The sequence below is a fragment of the Halichoerus grypus genome, chromosome 4 (assembly GCF_964656455.1).
Source record: "Halichoerus grypus chromosome 4, mHalGry1.hap1.1, whole genome shotgun sequence".
In the NCBI taxonomy this organism is placed as follows: Eukaryota; Metazoa; Chordata; class Mammalia; order Carnivora; family Phocidae; genus Halichoerus; species Halichoerus grypus.
The window spans coordinates 79,559,464-79,584,943 of NC_135715.1; the positions used below are offsets into that span (position 1 = coordinate 79,559,464).

General features: G+C 36.3%; 1 protein-coding gene across 1 annotated transcript in view; it reads left to right on the top strand.

Moving 5' to 3' along the window:
* PSPC1 (paraspeckle component 1) overlaps positions 1 to 25,480 on the top strand; it is a 101,732-nt gene that overhangs the window by 71,780 nt on the left and 4,472 nt on the right. The gene's annotated exons all lie outside the window — the stretch shown is intronic.

Below are 25,480 nucleotides of genomic sequence, written 5' to 3' on the forward strand. Positions count from 1 at the left end.
TAGAGGAAATTTTCTGGGGAGTACTGTGGTATTTAAATGTTTTGTGTGTGTTATTGTGTTATAATATCTAGTAATATGTTAAAATATGTTCCTGAAATATAAGAGAGTGCTAATGATTTGAAAAGTCAGACTTACTATTTTCAAAAATAAGTTAGTGAACACCCACATATCTAACTCCTAAATTAAACAGTTGTAAATATGTTCCTGTGCTTACTTCATCGATAGATATTTGTAACCATGGACTTATTTGGGGCGGGGTGGAGGGGAGAGGTGGAAAGGAAGAAAACCAATTTATTTATCTTCAAAGTAAGTAGCAAGTCCATCACTTAAGTTGAATAGACCCGTGTGGGTTTATTTCATCCTAAACAAATGATGATTAAATGAATAAATCGAGAGTAGTGTCGTACTTTCAAGAGCATTATTTCCTTTCTTGCACCTTTCAGAACTAAATTTCAAAAAATAGGAAATAATTTTAGTGTGCTCATTTTACATAATTGTTTTTCACAGTTGTGTAAAATGAAACACACATAGCTTCCCAGTTGAATGTGGACAAGTAATTTATAGAACGTCACTCTGGGTATTGAAATAGTGAAGAATTTCAGAATTTTTTTAGTATCTGATCTTAATTTTTTTTAATAGTATCTGATTAAAGTCTATGTATTATATATTGTATTAGCTTTTTTGTCAAAAGCACTGTCTTCTAAGTGTAAAAAAAAAATCTTGAAATTTTGTTTTCTTGATTACTGAAAAAGAGTATTAATAGTTGAAGTTTGAATCTTAAAAGACTGAATAATTAAAGGCACAACCAGAACACTGTTACCTTGGGAATATTACTACTTGCCTTTTTCTATAAAATCATGTATAGTTTATAAACATCTTCAAGGGGTTCCTATTGGTTGAAACTTACTATTTGATTATTTTTTTATTTAATTATTTTTTTATTTACCTGGTGGAATCAGTGGAATGTTCTTTATGATACACAGTTTTCCTTTTCAAAAAGAGAAGCCTATATTTTCTAGATGGAGTATACTGCATTTCTTAAAGTAATCTAGCCAGAATTTGTAGTACACATTTTTAAAAAATTGTTTTTCAAGTATATTGTTTTATGGTTTGAATCACTGTCAGCTCTTACCAGTTCTTCCCTCTGCAATAGATACTAGATTTTGTTGATTGTGTTTATATAAAAATCTTAAGTTAGAATTACTGTTTGTCTTTCTGAGTTAAAGAAATGGATTTTAAAAGATGGTATTCTGCTTATACATGTACATAAAATGTCAGTTCTGTTTTATACAATATAATCACCCAAATTTCATGTGAGGCACTTCTATCTCAAAGACTAATTATAATTAGTAGGATTAGGTAGAATTAAGAAGTGTACTTAGTAGGAATACATGATTTTTTAATATTCAACTTATTTTTTTAAAAGTATCATTTGGGGCACCTGGGTGGCTCAGTTGGTTAAGTGTCTTCCTTCGGCTCAGGTCATGATCCCGGGTTCCTGGGCTTGAGCCCCACATCGGGCTCTGCTCAGCAGGGAGTCAGCTTCTCTCCCTCTGGTCCCCCTCCCCCCAACCTTATGCTTGCTCTCTCTTGCTCTATCTCAAACAAATAAAATCTTTTAAAAAAAATAAAAAAATAAGAGTATTGTCAATTAATAAGAAATGGTTTTTATTAATTAAAAATAAGGGTTCTGCATTGCATCAATAGTAACATGTGGACTTTACTTGAGTAGTAATGTAATGGACCTAGAGTTTCTTAAATGCTCTATGTAAGTATGTTGTTTGTAGTGTTGAAGACTTTGGAATTGATATTTATATCTAAAATTTGTTTCTAGCTCTGAAATTATCATTTCAGATATTTAAGGTAGGAAATACATAGATATGATGTAGTGTCAAAACTTAAAGGAGTAGCCACAGTAATCCACTATATTTTATATTATATCTGTGACTGGATCTCTTAAGACATATTCTTCCTTGTTTCATCTTCTTTATGCAAAATATCAACCTACCGGACTTGTGAATGTGAATGAGAGTTTAGGTATGTTTTGGGATTTAGAAGAACTATGTAAATATAATCCTATCACTATTAACTTTGCCAGGTTTGGCCTATGAGTTACTTGACATTTTTATTTTTGTATGCTTATTTGGACAATTTATTTTCTGCAAATTATATTGTACATTTTGCCAGAATAATTGTAGTTAATTTTTTCAGGTTATTTTCATATTATTAGATAATGTTAAATCAGTATCAAATGTGACACATTGCTTAGATTTACAAATGTTGCTTGGTGTTTTTATGTAATGAGAAAAAGTAAATCTCACACATAGTGATTCTCTCTTAATTTCTGACCTTTTAAAAGTGTTAGAGGCAGTAGTAACTTGCTCAGTGGTTACTTAGTCTGTAATGATAATTCTTAGAATTGCTTAGAATATTTACATGTTCACGGACTGGTTAGAATATTTTAAACATTAGGAATCAGCAGTTTAGCAAAGTAACTGTCTACAAAAGATACTTTCGCAGTCATACAGAGTTTATGGGGAAGCCATGTCATTCATAATTGCACTATATTCATGTATATATTGTACCAGTATGTATTGAGGGTCCTATTGTTTGTTGTACCCTTTCCTAAGGCTGAGATACAAAAGTGGAAAAACAAAATCCCTGCTCTAAATTAAAGACCAGCAGCCATGTGAATATCCCTCCAGATTGGTAGTTCTCACACTTCAGTGTGCTTTAGAGTCACCTGGAGGGCTCATTAAAACCGATTTCTGTGCTCTACCCCACAATTTCTGATTCAGCAGGTCTCAGGTAGGGCTAAGTAATGTGCATTTCTAACAAGTTCCCTGATGATACTAATGTTGGGTTTGGGCACTCTTTGAGAATCTCTGTTCTAAAGTATTACTCAAAAGAATCACAGTAACTTTTTTGTTTAGTTGATTTTTGTTGGTGGTAGCATAGGTGATTGTCCTGGTACATTATATGCTATTTAGGATCTCTGGCTAATCATTGAGACCATTCAAAACACTCCCAAACTTTTCCAGCTACTGCCACTTGACAAGTACTGCAAAAAGTCCATTATTTTTAAGTAGGCTATTGAGTGCCATATCTTAAACACAAGATTTTTAAACTAGGATTTCATTTTTGTGTCACAAGCCTAGTGAATTCAAGTGAAGAGGGAATATAGAAAAGTGCAATTTGAAAATTTTGTAAAGGTTTTTCACTTAACTGATTTTCAACTACCTATACCAGTATGAGAAATGAAACAGTGTAATAATGTTTTTGTATTTGAAGATGCTTGGGGCGCCTGGCCAGCTCTAGGACTCTTGCTTGACCTTGCTGGGGTCGTGAGTTTGAGCCCCACGTTGGGTGTCGTGCTTATTTAAAAGAAAAAAAAAAATCTTGAAGATGCTTATGCCTGACAGGTTTTAGAAAACTGTCCTGGTCTTTGCTTACCATCTTGGTAAATATGAATACAATGACACTATCTTGATGGATTAAAATGATGGCTCAACCTTTCTCTTTTGTGAACTCATCTTTTACTTTTCTAGACTGAAGATACAGATTTGATAAATACATTTTCTAAGACAATGAGTATATTTATTAAAAGTAATTTTCTCTTGGTTTGCAGCTTCAATTAATCATTTTAGAAAGTAATGCCACCAAGAAGTTCAATAAATGGAAATTGTTAAGTAATTTTATGGTAAAAACTATAGCCTGGCTTATGAGACCGTACAAAGATTTATGCTACACATATGTATTACTCAAAGTCTGTTCAGAATTATGCAGTACATTAAAACAATTAAATTGGTCCATAATGAGAGCACATAGTTGCAATATTGATTATAGTTCTTTTCAAAAATTTTTGACTATATTAGTGCAAAGCAGTCACCTGGTTTATAGCTTTCTAAATATCTGAGCAGGTATTTTCTAGAACCTGTGTATGTCTCCTAAGAATATCTGTGTATAGGAAATAAGGAGAGAAACTTGTTTGTAATTTAGATGTCATCTGGGTGCCTCACTCTCTTGCTTCCCAAAGATTGCCATAGCATAACGATCCTCTCAGTTTTGCCAGGAGATCCACGTTGACCAAGCATTTTGTGGTTTTTGTGAACTAGAAATGGGTTTGACTCTGAGAGGTTACATATCTGTCATCAAGGAAGTCAACTCATCTACCCTTTTATCTTTTAACTTTGCACCAACCTACCCCTCCCTCTTTTTTTTTTATTAAGAAGTCAGATTCCTTGCCCCAGGGGAACCCAGGACTTAAGGAGACTACTAGGTTTCTTCCCCAAGGTGGCTAATGAGAGTAAAACTTTGTTTCATCTTAAATAGATGAAAAAAGTTACATGATTAGATTTCCTGTATCTTTGTTTTTCCTGTTCAGTTATTTATGACTAGTTTTCTTCAATCAAGAAAATGATTAACTCCTGTGGCAGTACTTCGACACTGCAGTGAATTATATTTCTACAAAAGTCAGTGCTTAACTTTATTTTTAGGTACACAAATACAGAGAAAAAGGATAAAATTTGAAAAAGGAAGTTGTTAACCTATACTGAAGTTTTCTGATTCATATTGTGATTTCTCTATATAATAGTGTCCCCTTATCTGAGGAGGAAACGTTCCAAGACCCCCAGTGGAAAAGCACAGATAGTACCAAACCCTGTATATATATATTTTTTTCCTAATTACATGCATGTCTGCAATAAAGTTTAATTTATAAATTAGGCACAGTAGTAGGAGATTAACAATAATGACTAATGAAAAATACAACAATTACAACATTATACTGTAAATAAGTTATGTGAATGTGGCCTCTGTCAGAATATTGTACTCAATGCCTGTGATGATGTGAGATGATAAAATGCTTTTGTGATGAGATGAAGTGAGGTGAATGTCATAGGCATTGTGATGTAGCATTAAGCTACGAGTGACCTTCTGACCATACGTCTGAAGAGTGTCATCTGCTTCCAGACTGGGTAACTGAAACTATGGAAAGCAAAACCACAGATAAGGAGGATCTCTGTACTCCCTGTGCATCTGACCTCATATGTAACAACCCCAATTATTATCCTACTAAGCAGGTATAAAAACTTTAGATTTGTACTTGCTCAGTTGCTACTATTAGAATTACGCATGATGAATAATTAGGAAAATTCAGAAAACCTTATTTTTTGTTTTCTTTATATTATGGTACATTGACTTTGACCTGGAGCCATTAAATCTTCTAAAATATTAGAGGAGATCAGAGGTTTTGGAAAATGACATGCTCCAAATTTGGGGGGTAGGAACTATAATATGGAAAACAAGTATTCAGATTGGTAATTTCTGCCTTGCAATATAATATGCTTACATTTTTAGGAGGAATAAGTTTAGTTTATGTCCCAGTATTTGTGTTACAATGTCAGAGCTGAGGTAAACTAAGGTTCATATTATGATCTTTTAGACCTCTGAATGGATGAGATATTCCCTAGGCTGATTGAAATTATAGATCTCAAAATTTGAATTATTTTGCAGCTACTTGTAGCATATGGAAGAAGACTACCTGTCACAAGCAGTTTATAGTCATTCTTTTTTATAGATCATATAAGTATGATGTACATGTTAGGTAATTTAGCATTTAAAGCATTCAATTCTGGTTTTCTACAGTTGATGTATTGACAGTTCCTTGCAGTTTGGGCACTGCAGATAATAGCTGTACACAGTAGAACAACCCTCAGCTCCCATGGCACTAGTGTTCTAGACATAGAAGAAATAGAGTCAAAATAATTTGAGGTCATAAGGGTAGAGAAAATGACAGCTTCTATTTTAGATAAGACGACTAGAAAATACCCGTCTCAGGAGACAAAGGGACATTGGTCAATTTAGTCTGCTGATAAAAGACACCATTGTGATGGATGAAGTGGATGTCATAAGTCTACTGTTGGAGCTGTGCTGTTCAGTGTGGTGGCCATATGTGGGCTATTGAATCTTTGGGACTATTGAAACTAAGATTTTTAATTTTATTGTAATTAAATCCAATTTATCAATACAGTGTTTAGCATATTTGGTAAAAGGCGAAAGATCTATGCGATCTGAAGAGAAACCAGAGTATTTGGAACAACTTGGGTATGCATGTCTCCTTTTACATCTTCAATATAATGAAATCTAAATACACAAATATTGGAGAAAATTTACCAGTTGAATTAGATGTGTAAAGTACAGAATTGGAAAGATTTGGTATGGAGAAAAGAATGTAAACTATCTCAATTTTTAATATGGCTATATGTTGAAATGTTATCTTTTGGATATATTGGGTTAAATAAAATGTACTATCTAGCTAATTTCATCTGTTGCTTTTTTTTCTCTTTAATGTATTTCTTGGAAATTTAAATTTTTTACATTGTATTATTTTTCTTCTGGATAGTGCTGGTCTAGAGTAGTAACTTTGTCAAATTTTTTCTTTTCGTTACATGGATGTAATCTCAGAATCTCATTACATGGTGTAATTAAGCAGTTCATTTATTTTTATTTTTTAAAAATGAATACTTTGAGGTTGAACTTTAGAGTTTATGTATTCACCATTAGGTGTTAGATTGATTTCCTGGGAGTATGATTGCTTGGTGTTTGTGTAGGAGTGCAAGAAAGAAATTTGAATACCAGTTTTAGGAAATAAATTGTACACATTAAGTTTACATTTATTCCTTTCACTTTTGTTACTTTTCTTATGTGTTTATTATCTACTTCATAAAATTTTAAGTCCAAAAATTTTTGTCATACAAGATTTCTCTTAAAATCTTTGTGTGAAGTTTTTGTGTTCATTTATTTGTTTACTTCATTCTATCTGGGATGTCAGCTCTAGGAGAGTAGGGATCTTATCCATTTAGTGATTTATCCTCATTTTATATTACATCCTCATTAAATGTTTTTTAGTGAATGATTTACACCAGCCGAGGGCAACACATGGTTGTTGACATGAGAATATACCATGAATAAAATATGGTCCTTGCCCTCTTGGGATTTAGAGTATAATGGTTTTATGGAAGCAAAGTATAAGACCAGTTGGTAGTAAGGAAGGGAATAGGAAATGTTCTGAAAACCTCAAAGCAAGTATTCACTTACATTGGGGAGACTGGGAAGAATTCACTAAGATGATAACTTTTGAGCAGGTCATAAAGGTGAGTAAGTACTTGCCAGCTGTAGGTTTTTTGGAGGTAGAGGATAGGGAGGGAGGGTTGGGGATGATGGAATGGTGTGGTCGGAAAGGCTAATAAGTGAACAGAGATCCTGATCTGTTAATAAGGAGCTGTCTAGGGGAGGAGGTAAGAGTAGAGCAGGGAAGAAGTAATGTTTAGATAAAACTGATTGATCTAAGTTGAGGAGTTTTGATCCTTGCCTTTTAGGTGACTGGGTGTCAGGACAAGAATTAAATGAATCAGAAAGCAGAGACCACATAGAACATTGGTTCACTCCCACACTCTCCACCCCCCACATGATATTTGAAAGGATCTTTAGTGTCCATGATGATTGTTCTGATTCCAGACAGTAATTCAGAAGTAGAGTGAATTTAACAGACTAGTGTGTTGGTGGGAGAGGGAGAGAGGAAAAGTGATCTAGGAGTTTTCTAGTTTGAATGATGGAGGTGATGGTGGTAATAACCATTAACTGAAACACAGAAGGTAAGTGTGTTCAGGATCCGGGGTGGGGTATGTAGCTGCTTGAGGGAGAGAGGAAGGTTTTAATATTTCGGTTTTGAGTACTTAATGATTGATTATTGGGATTTTAAAACTCTGGTAAATATGTTCTCAAGGCACTGTCATTTGTTATGAAGGTGACTATAATACCCTCCTAACTTGTCCTGCTTTTACTTTTGCTCTTGTAATTTAGTTTCCACATAGTATCTAGTGCATCCTTTTAAAATGTGAGTTAGGTCATTGTAGGTCTCCTTTTTCAGATGCAGTAGCTTTCCATTTGAATTAAAACTCAACTATAAGGGCGCCTGGGTGGCTCAGTCAGTTGGGCGTCAGACTCTTGGTTTCAACTTAGGTTGTGATTTCAGGATCGTGGGATCAAGACCCACTTGTGCTTTCTCTCTGTCTCTGTCTCTCTCAAAAAAAAAAAAAAAAAAATTTTTTTTTTTTTTTTTAAACCCAACTATATTGTAGGCCACAGGGCTTTTATGCGGGGGGGGGGGGGGTGGAATTTATTTTATTTTTTAAGTAATCTCTACACCCAACATGGGGTTCAAATCCACAACCCCAAGATCAAGATCAAGAGTTGCGCACACTACCATCTGAGCCAGCCAGGCACCTCTAGGTCACAGGGCTTTATATGATCTGTTCTCAGTCTACCTTTCCAACCTCAGTCTACTTTCCACCCCTTGTGTACTAAACACTAAAATTGTTCCTCTGTCTCCCGAGATATTTTTGTAGGTTTCTTAAGAGTCTTTCCCCAATTGAATTTTCATTCCTGTCACTTTGTCAGTATATATTTACTTGCTTGCTTGTTGTGCCTACATTTTATTCATCTCTTATCAGTGTTCCCTGTTTTATAGCGCAACATTTGACACTAAGTATTTCTTGAACCAGTCAGAGAAAATCAGGGAGTAATGGCATAGATTTAAATGTAGTTTTCAGTACCAATTAAAGTGTGTGGATGAGAATCCCAGATTGCTTATTCATTCCCTAAATAGTTAATGGACATTTTTGTCTCAGCTTGTGCATATAATAGTGAAGAAAACAGAATTGGTCCTCACCTTCTTTAAGCTTGAAGTCCAGTGGGTGGCAAGAGAAATCATGGGAAGAAATGATAAATTCTTCAACAATTTCCTCATTGTATTGAGCATCAGAGCAAGAAGAGCCAGTAGAGAATGTGAGAGAATAGTCCAGTTTTTAGTAGAATTTAGAATATGTACCCCTACATATGTCTATATAGAAATATATCTAAAAAGAACTAAAAGCAACTGGTGGGGAGAGAGGAAATGTTGAAGGGAGTAACTTGAAATGAATGGATGGAAGTCACACTTTGAGGCTGGAGAATTGATGAGGTTGTTGGCATGGAAGGCAAATTTTTAACAGTTGGAACAATAAGGGTTCTTAAATTTTTTTAATTAAAAAAAACTCACAAGTGTATGTTTTGTGTATTGGGTGTCTGAAATACAGTGGTGTTTTGGTGTTAATGGAACCCCAAGCATTAAGGAGACCAGAGGAACTGGAAGGAAATATAAAAGCCTTCCTGAAGTGTCAGGGGCACCTGGGTGGTTCAGTCAGTTAAGTGTCCAGCTCTTGATCAATTCTTGATTTTGGCTCAGGTCATAATCTCCGGGTTGTGAGATTGAGCCTGTGTCAGGCTTTGTGCTGTGCATATAACCTGCTTAAGATTCTCTCCCTCCCCCTCTCCCCCTCTTAAAATAAAAAGCCTCCTAAAGTGTCCAAATCCAATCTCTATTTCCAGAAAAAGAAAATGTTTTTCTAATTGAGTGTAAAGTGAAGGCTGTTGATTTTAAGTTTACATATTTGTTTTTCTCTTGCACCTTTTCTAATCATTGGTATACATTGAAGAGAAGATTAGAAGCAGGAGAAGTAGAACAGGTTGGCTGCAAAGAGCAACTCCTTGGGAAATATTCAGAAGGGTCTCTTATTAAAGTGCAGCAACTTCAGCTCATTGTTGCTGTGATTATCCATATACACTTTTTATATGTGACCATCAGATATACTTCTATAGACACGGAAGGTCTGATTATGGTAATTCTGTAGTAATTGAACTTTAAAATGACAGAGTGGTTAAGATTTCCAGGAGAAATCATTCAGTAACACTTGGATGTTAGGAAGGGAACACCTAGTCCTCTCAGTGGCTTTGATACATAACTTGGGTATTGTATCAAAAAGAGCTTGAAAAACTATTCTGTACAAATATTGGGAGAGAAAAGGTATGTAATGCAAAGTTTGAAGAAACTTTATCTCACTTGGTCTTTTATTAACAGTTCCTATTTAAGAGTGGGTAATTATTCCAATACTCTCTAAAGGGGTTCTTAAAGGCTACCAATTCCCTTCCATTCTTTATTATGGTCTTTGAGTTAACATTTATTTGTTTTGATGGTTTATAAGGATTAAAGAGGCATTATTTGCTTTTCTGAATTGCCTTTACAATGATTTGAATTATTTCTAAGAAGATTAACATTTTTCTTAGTTAAATAGTAGACATTACTGAGCTCCTGCATTTTGGTTTTTATCTTTATGTATTTTATAGTAAATGCAAATTAATATAAGTTAGGAAGAAAGGGAATGCCACTGAGTCTGGGGACGTAAACAAAACAATTTTCTGTTTTGCCATTTTTTTCCTCCTTGACTTCAGAGCTGTTGAAAAGTTGGGAGATAAATGTCTGAGTGCAAGGGCGCCTGGGTGGCTCAGTCATTAAGGGTCTGCCTTCAGCTCAGGTCATGATCCCAGGTCCTGGGATCAAGCCCCGCATTGGGCTCCCTGCTCAGCGGGAAGCCTGCTTCTCCCTCTCCCACACCCCCTGCTTGTGTTCCCTCTCTCACTGTCTCTCTCTCAAATAAATTAATAAAATCTTTAAAAAGTAAAAAAAAATAAATGTCTAAGTGCAGTATTTGGGAATGACTTAAAAATTTTCCAATTTACATTATGGTACAGCTTTAATAATGTGTTACAGTGGTACATGTCATCTAACATCTACAAGGAGGACAAATAAATTGAGTCAACTCAGGTTAACCAAAGTTCTAAGGTAATTTTTTCTATATAGCTAGTATGTACTATGTGAAATATAAGAGTATGTGTGTATGTTTTTTGGTTTTTGTTTTTTTTTAAAGCCCAGTGCCGGGCTTGAATTCACGACCTGAGCTGAGATCCAAGAGTCAAATTCCTAACTGACTGAGCCACCCAGGTGCCTTTAAGTGTATTTTAATATTTACTTGAACCATAGTTAAGTTTTCTTTCTACTCAATAGTGTGGAAAGAGAATTGGTTTTTAAGACCATTAATTGCTGTTTGAACTAATTTTTATAAGTTTTTCATAAATTTTTCCCCCAGCATTCAGTATCTTCACCATTTCATTAATTTCCCATGCTCATCATCCTGCTTTAGCTCCCCTCCTCATCCCAGGATTCTCCCTGGAGGCTCGCTTTTTTCTGCTCCAATCTGAGCTATTGCTGTCTAGAACAGCTGCAGCAAACTGTACCCGACAGAACCTCAGTGCTCTTCTGGATTGTATGTGCTCTTAGCTGCATCATCATTAAATGAACACTTGAGAATTTGGCAAGCAACTATTCCTTTCTTGTTTGTTCTTTAATAGTTATTTTCTTTTGGATAGTGCTTGAAGATATGCATACACAATATAGCATGGGTGCTAGTACTACGATGAGTTTTTTGTTTCCTAGAATTTTATCATGTCATTAAATATAACTTAGGTATTAAAATGCTAATTTATTATTTTTTAAATGATTTTTTTTTTTTTTAAGATTTTATTTATTTATTTGACAGAGATAGAGCAGGAACACAAGCAGGGGGAGTGGGAGAGGGAGAAGTAGGCTTCCCGCGGAGCAGGGAGCCTGATGCGGGGCTCGATTCCAGGATCCTGGGATCAGGACCTGAGCCGAAGGCAGTCACTTAATGACTGAGCCACCCAGGCACCCCTCAAATGCTAATTTAATGTATGTGCATTGTTGCTGTCATAATTGCATATATGTATACATGTATTTGGTCAATAAGATAAATGATTATTTTTTATTTATTTATTATAAAGATTTTATTTATTTGACAGAGGCAGTGAGAGAGGGAACACAAGCAGGGGGAGTGGGAGAGGGACAAGCAGGCTTCCCGCCGAGCAGGGAGCCCGACGCAGGGCTCAATCCCAGGACCCTGGGATCATGACCTGAGCTGAAGGCAGACGCTTAACGACTGAGCCACCCAGGTGCCCTGAAATAAATGATTTTTTAAAAATGGATAGGGCCTATGAATGAATTGTAAAGAATTATATCATCGTTATATTTGGGAAGAGCCTAGGTTAGTATAAAATAGAAGTGGTCATAGATCATGAATCACTAATTCTACAGTAGGTACTGTTGACATGGAACATCAGTTCCATTCATTAAGTATTCGCTACATTTAAGACTTAAGGCAGCGAATGTGGGGTAGATACAAGGTGTTCCTGTTATTGAGCAATTCCAAACCTTAGTGGCAGAGGTTGGAATATAGTACAATAATTATGATACAGTGATGAAGAAAAGGCCTAAGGGAAAACAAGAGGATGGTAAACATCAGTGGGGCAGCACCTTTGAATAATTTGAGACTTGGATTACGTTTACATGACTTGGGAGTCAGGCAGAAGAAAAGGAAAAAAGCACACATGAATATAAAATACATCTTGGAATCTTGTTATCAGTAAAAATGCATTTTGGTGTGATTGACTTGGAGCATCATACGCAGTAGGTTATCACATATTCCATTACCCATTTAAAAATAAATAGCTTTCTGTGTGTTCAGCTTAATGGCGGTGATCGGTATATTTGGGTGACTTCACTTACTACATATGAGACCTGTTGTCCAAAATTAAGTGTTACAGAGAGTTTGGAGGGGAGAAATGAGTGGAAGATAAACTAATTGGGAAGGATGAGGAGAATGTTAAAGGACCGTTCAGAACAAAAGGGGGAGAATTATTTATCTTAATGAGTATGTTCAAGGATTTGGCGAGGTAGAAGTGCCTGAGTTGTTATCTTCAAGATGAATTAAAACTTGTCTTTGGGAGCAGGTGCAATCAAAGAAGACCCATTATAAACAAAGACTGGGAGCTGATAAATGTGCATGAAGCTGGTAGTAATCCACAATTAGAGTAGAAAACTAATCAGATCTTACTCTATGGCAAGGTATATTGGAAGTTTTTTGGCCAGAGAATGGTGGTGGTCAGGTTTGTATTTTAGTAAAGTTAACTACATTGTGGGAAGGGTGCATTTGTAGTAACTCAGACTGTGGGCAAGGAAACCAGTTTTTATATGGTATTTGGATTGGAAAGGAAGAATATAAGACCCTAATTAATTACGAAGTGGTCAGGGTTTTGTGGTTAATTGGATATGGGGGGCCGTTATCTGGAAGAAAGCAAGGATGACTAGTTTTTAACCAATGGCGGGTGATTTTGGTGCTACAGCTTCGAAGAATAGAGCAGCAGATCAAGATGGAAGGCTTCAGGTTCTTGTGACATCTAGTAAGTGTTTTCAGCATGAAAAATTGTGATGCTTAGGAAAAGGTCTCGGCTCAAGAATTTTGTTGTCAACAAAGTAAGCAATAATTGATAAATGAAAGTATGAGACAAATAGTTCACCAGTGCAAAATTTATATAGGTTAAGGGGGCTACTATATCCTCTAACCATCTATGTAGATGGAACTGTTTAGGTAGATTTTGTAGGGCTCGGTGAACTGAGTCTCATACTGGAATACATTTAATCCGTAAATACTGCAGTTGTGTGCATTAGTTACAGAAACAAGCCTGTTAAAGAAATGGACATTTACTAAATATTCATTTCATTCATATTTGGTCAGTGGTCAGCAGAAGGAAATGTGGAAACCAGAGGTAGACTAACACCTGTTGTCTTACTCCTCAAACTTAAGTTTGAATTACCGAAGTAAGCCCTATATTATAGCCATCATTTGAATACTTGTTTGAGATCTAGAAATAATCCTTAGCACACTATTGTACTTTAGAAAGCATTAATACCTAATAAAAATCAACTATCCTTCAAATACTATTGATACATAAACTGCTCAATATATTTTGAATTATTTGAATAATATGCATCTGGTATGCAAACGTGGAAATATAATATGCTATGTAGTGAAAGTAAATTTCTTCTCTACCAGTCGCCCATCTTCTCTGTTCAGGTGTATTCATTGTTATTTCTTGTGTATCCTTCCAGAAGTTCCTGTGTACTCACAGGCATATTTGTATACATTCTTAATACATACGCTAGGACACTGTACACACTTTTGCCATTTACTTATTTCCTCGCAATATTCTGTGTTGGAGATTGTTCCAAATAAATGCATATGTGTGTGAGAGATCCCTTGTTTTTACACCTCTTGCTAGGTCATTGTTAGGTATGTTCCAGATCTTTTTTGGTCAGTGATTAATTGATGTTTCCTCTTTCCCCCCCCACAACCCCCCTTCCCCATTATATGCTCTAAAGTATGTCTTTGGGCATGTATTATGAAGCATATGTGTGAATGTATATATAGGATAAAATTTCTACCAGTTAAATTGCTTGGTCACTGGGTATGTATATTTTTAAAGTTTTTTTTGGAGGTTCCCTATCCTAACTAAAGACAATGAGAATTTAACTTTATTCCCTGTAGTCCACAACCAAATGCATAAAGTCAGTAAAGATCAGAGATTAATAAAATCTGATGGGATTGTTTCAGGTAATAATACAAGTTTTAGAATAAAAATTATGTAATTGCACTTGGAAGAACTTTGAAGTGTAAATCTGGCTAATAAGAATTCTGGGAATTAGAGACCTAAAGTCTTGTGTCTTAAATACTAGATTACATTAAATAGTTGCCTGTTTAATTAAATAAACTGTATTAATGTCTTCGAGAGTTATCAATAGGTTAGATTTTTTTAAAAAGATTTATTTAGAGGGAGAGAGAGAGAGTTGGGTCGGGGGGGAAGTGGGGCAGAAGGAGAGAGAGAATCTCAAGCAGATACCTTGCTGAACATGGAGCCCAGTACGGGGCTCTATCTCACAACCCTGAGATCACGACCTAAGCCAAAACCAAGAGTCGGATGAGCCACCCAGTGCCCCAATATATTAGATTTTTAAAATGACATGGTGAACATTAACAGTTTGCTTTATGAGAGGTATTACACTGAACTTAATAATGGCTTAGTTTTTTTGTGATAGAGAAGTAGGGCATTAGACTCAAATTCAGAAACTTTTCATTTAAAAAATTTCTACAGTTCTCCAGTGGTAGGAATGGGCATTAACTTTGCTGTGCCCAAATAGCTAACTTGGATTTTATTTCTTAAATATCAAGAATAGGAAGAACCATAAAATTTTCTAGAAGAATTCCCATCTTTGGTGTTCATATTACAATATCACTTTGAATTTCAAATCTTATATTATTTGGAAGTACTGGAGGGAGATAGATACTTCATTTATAAACCAAAAAGGATGGAGGCTCTAAGCTATATTTTAGATTAGCTCTACTTAGAACTAATAAAAAAATTAAAAAACACTTCTATACATTCCCAAGGAATTGTGGGTTTTTTTTTAAGGATTTTATTTTGAATTTGGAATTGTGGTTTTTATTCAGCAAATTATTATGTAAATTTGAAGACCTCATAGCAAAATGAAATGCTTTTTTGAATAAAAAAATTATATCTTCAGATAGTAACTTCAAACAATTATGTATACATTGTTTGCCCAAGGACTTAAATGAGCAGTTTGCTGTTTGCAGAACCAAAATCTCCTTGGTCAGAGGTCATTTATTCCACGTATATACTTCAACATTCATCATAATTGTGAAGTATTATCTCTCCAAGGTATGACTGCAGAATAAACATTGTTTTGTTTCACCACATATTATAGTTACTAGACTTCTTAAATATTTGTTGAGCACAAACTGTAGCAGTACTAGGGACTATTCTGACTGTTCTAATAAACACTGGGGATACAACTGGGCTAGGGAAACAGATGTGTCCATTTTAGCTAGGATGGTTGGGAAGGCTTCTCTGAGGGGACACTTGAGCTGATTGATACCTGAATAATCCGAAGGAGGGGACTTGCAATGTTGGAGGTGTTGAAGGTGAACCCAGTTCAAGCTGAGGGGTTTATCATTTATAGCATGGAATAGGAAAATGTCTTTTGCGGCTGGAATTAAGTGAGCAAGGCAATAGTGTTTCTTAACCCTTTTTTTTTTCCTAATCGACCCCCACCATGGCCCCCATGAAATTTTTTTGACCCCCCCTCATGAAATTTTAACTCAGCTGTTTATGTACTATAAATATATCTGTTATATCTATGCATTTATACATTAAAAGAGATTTTTGCCCTCCACTACTCCCACCTTCAACTAATTTTCTCCCTCTTGGGGGCAGTACTGCCCCATTGAGAACACAAGATGGAGAGCAGTGTATGCCATAGTAAATAATTGAGATTTTTTTTCTTGATGAGAAATCATCATGAAGGCTTGGGCCAGGTGGTGACATGATCTAGTTTATGTATTAGAAAAGAATTTTAGCTACTCATGGAGACTTGACTGAAAGAGAGCCGGAATAAAAAGTAGGCATGCCAATTAGACCAGTAAAGAGAGGTGAAAGGGGGGCGCCTGGGTGGCTCAGTCGTTAAGCGTCTGCCTTCGGCTCAGGTCATGATCCCAGGGTCCTGGGATGGAGCCCCGCATCAGGCTCCCTGCTCTGCGGGGAGTCTGCTTCTCCCTCTGCCTGCTTCTCCCTCTGCCTGCCGCTCCCCCTGCTTGTGTTCCCTCTCTTGCTGTGTGTCTCTCTCTGTGTCAAATAAATAAATAAAATCTTTTAAAAAAAAGGTGAAAGGTAATGGTGGCTTGGTCTTCAAAGATTATTGATAAAGAGATAAGGGAGATTAGAGAGACCAAAAGAGGGGAGAGAGAATAAATGGATGTAGCATTAATGGTCATAAAGTATGTCTACAAATGATATTGATGAAAGCTTGGGGAATAGTGTGCCCTCCCAAGTTACAGAGAGAGGTTGCCTATAGAATCCAGTGAAATGAAAGAAGGAAATGACCCTTGGGAAATGAGAAACTTGTCTGATTTTTACCCATGTTAACATTTGAAGTTTATTTTTCAGTAGACTATCACACAGTTTAGAATGGTCAAAACTATTTCAACTTTCTGTTTTTTATTTTCTCAGTAAGAATGTGCCCCCCATATTTTGTGCCTTCCATTCCAGACTGGGAAGTCTTTAAAAGCCTGCCTGTTCTTTTGTATTCTACTACAGTAGTGGTGGTTATTAGTATGTGAACATTTTCAGTTAAAGTTTCTGTTAAATGATTCTTACCTAATAGACAATTCTTGGCGCTCTGACTTATTGAGGGATAGTATTGTGAATTCCCCAAGGGAAAAGGACTCTCATACAGGTGCTTACTGCAATTTGTTGAATCAGTGAACAGGCTGTTTTTCCAAGATCATACTGGAAGTTATTAGCAGAACCCAAATGAGATTTTATACCACACAGTTTTGTCTCAAAATTGAATGAATGCAAAATTACTGGGAATGTTTAACAAACCCTGATGGTGACTGAAAATGGGAAATAGCATAAGTAGCATAAATGGTTTTAAAAAAGGACTGCAGAGGGGTACGTGGGTGGCTCAGTCGGTTAAGCATCTGCCTTCAGCTCAAGTCATGATCTCAGGGTCCTGGGATTGAGCCCTGTGTCCAGCCCCCTGCTTGGTGGGGAGTCTGCTTCTCCCTCTCCCTCTGCCTCTCCCCACTGCTCATGCTCTCTCTCAAATAAATAAATTAATTAAAAAACAAAAAGGGACTGCAGGGAGTTTTGAGGTTCACACACCATTCAGATCCTGTAACTCCTTGCCAAGGGGAGACATGAAGGCCTCCTGGGCTCTGATGAGACACAGTGCAGTGCATCTGGAGCTTTTGCTGATTGGGAGTATGTTGCACTTACAAATGATCCGGAGGCACAAAACATTGGAGAAGTGAGATTTATGACTTTTTTTTGGTAATGCCTTGTTTTTGTGTTTTCTGGTGTTTCTACAGCCTAATTTCTCAAACACAGTGGTAATCAAACAGGAAATTTTGCACATTTTTAAAATGTGACCAAAATTTTTTTAAAAATTTTATTTAGGGGCACCTGGGTGGCTCGGTCAGTTAAGTGTCTGCTTTCAGCCCAGGTCATGATCCCAGGGTCCTGGGATTGAGCCCCATATCGGGCTCCTTGCTCAGCGGGGAGCTTGCTTCTCCCTCTCCTCCACTCCCCCTGCTTGTGTTCCCTCTCTCTCAAATAAATAAAATCTTTAAAAAATTTAGTTATTCATTTATTTAGAGAGTGTGTGTGAGTGGGGGGGGGTGGGCAGAGGGAGAGGCAGAGACTCTCCAGCAGACTCTGCGCTGATCCTGACACAGGGCTCAATCCCAGGACTCTGAGATCATGCCAAGAGTCAGAGGCTCAACCCACTGAGCCCCCCCCCCCAGTGACCAAAATTTTTAACTTGTCTGTTTTTAGAATTTTCAATCCCTTTTTTAGAACATGTGTTGGTATCTTGTGTCCAGGACAAAGTATTTTCATCACTGATTTAGTTGAGCACCTGTTTTCTATCCTATATTTAAATAAATTTAAATAATCAACAGATAACAGTGCAGATTATACTTGAATGATGTTTAAGTAATTTCTCCCCAGTGTAATATTTGATATTTACTGCATGTGAACATGTAGTGGATTCTTTTTTTTTTAATTTTTTTTTTTACTATATGTATATTTTAATTTTTTAAGTTAACATATAATGTATTATTTGTTTCAGGGGTACAGGTCTGTGATTAATCATTCTTACACAACACCCAGCACTTACCACAACACATACCCTCCCCAGTGTCCATCACCCAGCCACCTCATCTCCCTGCCCCCCAGCCACCCTCAGTTTGTTTCCTGAGATTAAGAGTGTTTTATGGGGGCGCCTGGGTGGCTCATGGGGCGCCTGGGTGGCTCAGTTGGTTAAGCGACTGCCTTCGGCTCAGGTCATGATCTCAGGGTCCTGGGATCGAGCCCCGCATCGGGCTCCCTGCTCGGCGGGAGGCCTGCTTCTCCCTCTCCCACTCCCCCTGCTTGTGTTCCCTCTCTCGCTGTCTCTCTCTCTGTCAAACAAATAAATAAAATCTTTAAAAAAAAAAAAAAAAAAAAAAAAAAAGAGTGTTTTATGGTTTGTCTCCCTTTCTGGTTTCATCTTGTTTCATTTTTCCCTCCCTTCCCTATGGATCCTCTGCCTTCTTTCTCCACGTATCAGTGAGATCATTTGATAATTATCTTTCCCTGATTGACTTATTTCACTTAGCATAATATCCTCTAGTTCCATCCACATCATTGCAAATGGCAAGATTTCATTTTTTTGATGGCTGAGTAATATTCCATTGTATATATATATATATATATATACCACATCTTCTTTATCCATTCATCTGTTGGTGGACGTCTGGGCTCTTTCCATAGTTTGGCTATTGTGGACATTGCTGCTATAAACATTGGGGTGCATGTGCCCCTTCAGATCACTACATTTGTATCTTTGGGGTAAATACCCAGTAGTGCAATTGCTGGGTCATAGGGTAGCTTTATTTTCAACTTTTTGAGGAACCTCCATACTATTTTCCAGAGTGGCTGTACCAGCTTGTATTCCCACCAACAGTGTAGGAGGGTTCCCCTTTCTCTCCCTGCGGTGGATTCTGCAAGAAGTGTTTTTCTTATTAGGTTGATTTATTTGTTCTCTTCAAAGTAGGTAACAGTAGTTGTTATTTTGTGTGGTTTTAAGTATATGGTAAAAAATAGACTGTTGAATATTATTTGCTAATTAATTTCCAGTGTTTTTTTCATTATATATATGAACATGGTTGATACATTAAATATCAGTAATTTACTTGAAATACTGAACTTTTTAAAGAAAATAGTGGAAGCCATACAGGTAAGTTCGTAATAACCATCTTTTATCTTGAACTAAAAATGCAATTTATATATTTTACTGTACTCCAACTTGTTTTAAAAAACTTAACCCTGGGGCGCCTCAGACTCTTGATCTTAGAGTTGTGAGTTTGGGTCCCACATTGGGCATAGAGATTACTTAAAAAAAAAAACACATAAAAAACTTAACCTTGATTAGGCAATGCTCAAGGATATGTTTTCTTTGGCTTTGCAGGGAGGGGTGCTTGAGAAATCTTAGGTGATCACAAGAGGATAGTGTTGCTTTTTTTTTTTTTTTTGATTGAAATGCCTTTGTAGGAATTTGGGGATGAAATTAAGTCTGAAATTTTTCAGTGGTGTCTTTCAGTCACAAGCCATTGTTGACATCACATTGCCTTACAAAATATATACAGGTCTGGGACCTTGAAACTGTGTTAGTTATGACTTTTCTTAGACATTTCTAAGAATTAATTATGTATGATAAAAGTCATCAATTTGTACTTTATTGATTTCATATGAGTGCTTGACCTTTGGAGAAAAGATGGTGTGTGTATATATATATTTTATATATATATCATATGTATCAGTAAACTTTTCCTAAAAAATTTGGTTGCCCCATTTATGTTTTTCTTTAATATTTTCTAGATTTCAGTGTTATTTAACAGTATTTATAAATGATTCTTACCTATTTACTCAAACAAGACCTTATTTTATGTACTTATTTCTTAATTTTGAGTACTAATCTTTTTCTGATTCTTTAATTTAAAAAAACTTCAAATCCCGGGGTGCATGGCGGGCTCAGTCTGTGTAACATGTGACCCTTGATCTCAGAGTTGTGACACCTCACTTTGAGTGTAGAGATTACTTAAATAATCTTGGGAAAAAATAAACCTTAAAATCCTGCTTTTTAAAAATTTGGAATAGCCTGTCAGTTAAAATTGTGAGTTTTGTTTGGTTTGACAGCCTCATTTTTCATAAACCTCCTGTTAGGGGCTCCTTTCCACGCAGTACGTCCTGCAGCAAAGCAACCACTCTTTTATTTTGATGACCACAGATTAGTTCTGCCTGTTTTTGAAAAATGTAAATGGAATCATAGAATGTGTACTCTTTGTGTCTGGCTTCTTTCATTCAACATAGTGTTTTTGAGATTCATCTGTGTTGTTGCAAATATCAGCAGTTGGTTCTCTCTTATTGCTGTATAGTGTACCATTAAGTGAATATGCCAAATTTTTTTTATCCAGTGTCCTATTGACATATTCTTGGGGTAGATTCCAGTTTAGGGTTATTATGAATAAAGCTGCTATGAACATTCTTGTACAAGTCATTCACATATTACATTTTTCTTGGGGAAAATATCTGGGAATGGAATTGCTGAGTATAGGGGATGTGTATGTTTCTCAGAAATTGCCAAACAATTTTCCAAAGTGTCTGTCCTACTTTATACTCCCATGAGCAGTGTACATGATTTTGGTTCTGCTCTACATTCTTGCCAACACCAGTATTGTCATGTTTGTTTTAGCCATTATAGTGAGTATGTAGAGGTGTATCACTGTGGTTTTTTTTTTTTTTTTTTAAGATTTTGTTTATTTATTTGACATAGAGACAGCGAGAGAGGGAACACAAGCAGGGGGAGTGGGAAAGGGAGAAGCAGGCTTCCCGCTGAGCAGGGAGCCCGATGCGGGGCTCGATCCCAGGACCCTGAGATCATGACCTGAGCTGAAGGCAGTTTAACCAACTGAGCCACCCAGGCGCCCCTCACTATGGTTTTTAATACGCATTTACCTAGTAACTTTTCATATACTTTTTGGCTATTCGGATACCTTTTTATGTGAAGTATTTTTGCCTTTCATACCCTCATTGCTAGTCCTGCCCCCCCTTATCTGAGGGGGACACTTTAGAGAACCCCAGTGAATGCCTGAGCTGTGGATAGTACCAAATCTTATAAATAACTATGTTTTTTCCTGTGTGTACATAACTATGATAAAGTTTAATTTACAAATTAGGCACAGGAGGAGATTAACAGCAATAACTAATAATAGAACAATGATAACAGTATATAGTAATAAAAGTTACATGAGTGTGGTGTCTCTCAAAATGTCTTACTGTACTGTTACCTTTCTGGTGATGATGTGATATGCCTACGTGATGAAATGAAGTGAGGTGAACAATGTAGGCATGGTGAAGAGGCATTAGGCTATTATTGACCTTCTGACAGAACGTCAGAAGAAGATCATCTGCTTCTGGACCACTGTTGACTGTAGGTAACTGAAACTAAAGAAAGCGACACTGTGGGTAAGGGGGAACGACTATCACTAGGATGTGTGGTTTCATTGCTATCCATTGTAAAACTCCATCTGTGTATAACCTGTGATGTAAAAAAACATCTTGATTAGAATTCTGGAAAGCCAGATGATGTTGAGAATGCAGAATTGAATGTTCATATTATGGACTTTTGCTTTTTGTAAAATACAGCTGGAAAACAGAAATTATTATGTAATTGAACTTTTATTATGATGTCTGGCATGCTAATGTGGGTAGAAGATACATGGGTTTGATTAAAAAAATCAAAGCCCTGTTTGCTATATTTGTTTTATTGCCAGTTTGTCTTAAAGATTTTATTTATTTGAGAGAGAGAGAGCACAAGCGGGAGAGGAGCAGAGGAAGAAGGACAAGCAGACTCCACACTGAACACAGAGCCCAGTGTGGGGCTTGATCCTGTGACCCCGATCATAACCTGAGCCAAAACCAAGAGTCAGACACCCAACTGACTGAGCCACCCAGGTCCCCCTTATTTCCAGTTTTCAATCCAAAAGAGGTGAAATTTTAAAATGTCAAAATTCTTTGTCTTTCTAACTTGCAACTAACTGTTCAGTTAACTGGAACTGTATTCTGTTATATCATTTGTTTATCAGTTGAAATTGTATTAAAAAGGATGAACTTGTAGAAGTATTGTCCATTGTTTTAGAGATTTGCTACTTTCATGGGTGTTTACTCATTTCCTTGGGAGATGATGGCTTTTGAATTTTTGGCCTAATTTCTTTGGATATATTATTCACTTAATCACACACTATTTCCCTATACTCTTTGAAGATATATTATTATTTTTATTTTTAAAGATTTATTTTAGAGCGAGAGAGCGCATGCTTGCGCAAGATGGGAGAGGCAGAGGGAGAGAATGCTCAAGCAGACTCCCCACTGAGTGAGCAGCCCAATGTGGAGCTCGATCCCAGGACCCTGAGATCATGACCTCAGCTGAAATCAAGAGTTGGACACCTAATCGACTGAGCCACCCAGGCGCCCCAAAGATACATTCTTTGTTGCTTTTTTTTTTTTTTTTTAAAGATTTTATTTATTTGACAGAGACACAGTGAGAGAGGGAACACAAGCAGGGGGAGTGGGAGAGGGAGAAGCAGGCTTCCTGCTGAGCAGGGAGCCCGATGCGGGGCTCAATCCCAGGACCCTGGGATCATGACCTGAGCCAAAGGCAGACGCTTAACCACTGAGCCACCCAGGCGCCCCTATTCTTTGTTGCTTAAAGAGAATCTGTTAGTTAACATTGAAGTAAAATTACTTCAGTAAGGAGTATGTTACATATTTTCACTGTTGTGAATTGCCTGTAATAGCATTTGGTTTATTTATTGCTTTAGCAGCCAGTAGTGTGGTTTGTCTTTGTCATGAAAGCAAAGGATCATATTAGTTTGTGAGCTCTATTCCATATAAGCTCTCTCTGATGGTAATGTTTGATAACATGGATATCCTCCCACCTCCATACCTCAAACTTCAGAACATATGCTCCTCAGAAGGGAAACCCTGCTGCAGAGCATGTCAGTAAAGAATGTGGCTCTTTCATGGTTGATACCATGGGAATCTACTTCAGAGGAAATCATTATCTTTTACGTTGATTTCTGGCAAGGCGTTTTCAACATGAGCCATTGCTAAAATCCTGTTTCTTGGGTATTCACAATTTGTTGTAATTTGAACAGCTTTGTAGAGTTTTGCTCCGCTTCCATGCTTGCTGAAGTATCTATATTTTATACATTCCTTTCTTAGAATGTACTATCGTAATTTATATATTACATAATACAAATTATATGTAATATAAGGATTGTGTACTCGGTGGAAAAGAATACCTTCTCTAACTCAAAGAGGGGAGAATGTTAGGTGCATTGTTACATAATTGACTGTTAAGAATGGGCCTTCCATATCTTTAATGTTTTATTCTTTAAGAAAATCATCAGAAAATATTGTATGTTTCTGACTAATTAGGGTGTGGTTAGAGGAGCCATTTTTCACTCTTAACAACTGTGTTTTGGCATGGGAGGGTAAAATCAAACATGAACTTGTATGCAATTTTTATTGACCCAGTTTTATCCTAAAATCGAAAATGGACCAGTTTCATCCAAAGTGGTATCATGTAGTCTTTTACAGTTGTGCTTTAAGATTTCAATTAAGGGAGACCTTTTCTTTTAATGTAATTATTGGCTGGTGTTCCCCCCCCCCCAATATTTGACAGTATCACTTTCATAGAGACAGCTAGGTTCTTCAGCATCAGAAAATATATGTATCAACTGTCTAGGACTTTACAGACTTTAAATCCAAATTAAGAGTATCATGGAATGGATGTATATGTGCAGTAGCTCACTGTGATTCTTTTATTAGTGGTGATTACAGTCCAATGCACAATAAACCTGGTCACTTCTTTGTAAGACCACTTTAAACAGAATGCTAGTGATTTTAAATATTGAATAAGATATTAAGCCACCCTTTTAAAGACTAAATATTGGCAACTAAACTTGGATAATTCTAGAGATTACCTTTCTAGGTTTCAATATAGGCAATGAATGCTTTGTAAATGGCAGGTTCACATTTTTGAAAAGTTGAGAAGATAGTATTTTAATAGTCTGGTTGTGCAGTTTGGTTTATGCATTCCATTCTTGTCTGCCTTAACTTTACTAAAGGCAATATAATTATAGAAGTACAAATATATACCAAACCAACTTTACTGACAGGATCCTGTGTAGTAGAATGCTACTTGTCGGTGGAAATGTATAAAAGATAATTTTTTGTTGTTTTTTGGCATGCCTTGTTTGAAAAAATATTTAAGGTTTTATAACGGACCATGGGTCCTGTTGGATCATTTGGAATCCCCTTAAATTACATGCAGAATTTTGTGTTCATATTTTTTTACATGCAAATTTGGGGGTGGGGATAACTGTTCATACTCCATCCAATTTTCAGATGTATTTGAGACCCACATGGGTTTTGAAAACTATACTAATTTAGGGTATTTCTAGTATTTGCGGGTCATGTACCCTAATAGTTAAAAAAAATTGAGCACAAATTTGTATATTTATTTCTAAACTGTAATTGTGTACTCTTGTACTAACTCTTCAGGTATGTTAAAAGATACACTTTATAAGGATGAAATAATACACCTAAAACTGTATTCCAATGAAAAATCTGGGGTTAGTGCTCTCTCTTTGGAGCAATAACATTGGCCCAAGGAATTACTAGGATTAGGTAAGTCTTTTTCTGATGGAGCACAGCAGACATACTTGTGTGCCCTGCCCTGGTACAAGTAGAATAAAATGTTGCAGATTAGAGTAGGGATCAGGATCCTATGTAGAATTTTGGATTATAAGATTTCAAGCAGTGGTGTGCTGAGGGATCAACAATGCAGAAAAGAGGGCCTGCCTATGGAAATAAAAACTAAGGATTTAGCAAAATAATATTTTAAAATTATTAGCAGACTTGGGAGATTCAACTTTTAGGATTTAGTGGTGTAAATTTATGCCAGTCATAAAATTGAACTGAATTTTTTTTTTTTAAAGATTTTATT